This window comes from Nannochloropsis gaditana (genome assembly GCF_000240725.1).
Source record: "Nannochloropsis gaditana CCMP526 unplaced genomic scaffold scaffold155, whole genome shotgun sequence".
Lineage (NCBI taxonomy): Eukaryota > Eustigmatophyceae > Eustigmatales > Monodopsidaceae > Microchloropsis > Microchloropsis gaditana.
In genome coordinates this window covers 1-430 of record NW_005803798.1, presented here as the reverse complement: position 1 = coordinate 430, position 430 = coordinate 1, and positions in this window count along the sequence as shown.

The following is a 430-nucleotide window of genomic DNA, read 5'->3' as shown; positions in this document are numbered from 1 at the left end:
CGAGGCTGCGCCAGAAACTGTATCGTGTGGACCGGCACGTGCTTGTCGGGGTCACAGGTATGACGGCTGACGCCATGGCGCTGGTAGGGAGGGAGGGAGGGAGGGAGGGAGGGGAGACATCATGGGTGGGAGATAGGAGGAGAGGGTCGTGTGAGAGTGGGATGATGAGGACAAGAGCCTTGACGGCCGTGGTTGAGTGGGGAAGAGGGGCCAGGGCCCCTGCGTCCCCGTCGTGAGACGTCACAACCATCCAATTGATCCTACTGACCGCCCTCGACGACGAGTCTCCGGGGGGAATGGGAGGAGGATGGAGGGAGGCATGCCTCAGTGCTTTGTCTGAGGGGCGGTGGGAGTTGGCTTATGGATGGACGCGGAGTGATAATGAGAGGGTTCTGTCCCTCTTATCCCCTTCCTTCTCTCCCTCCCTTTC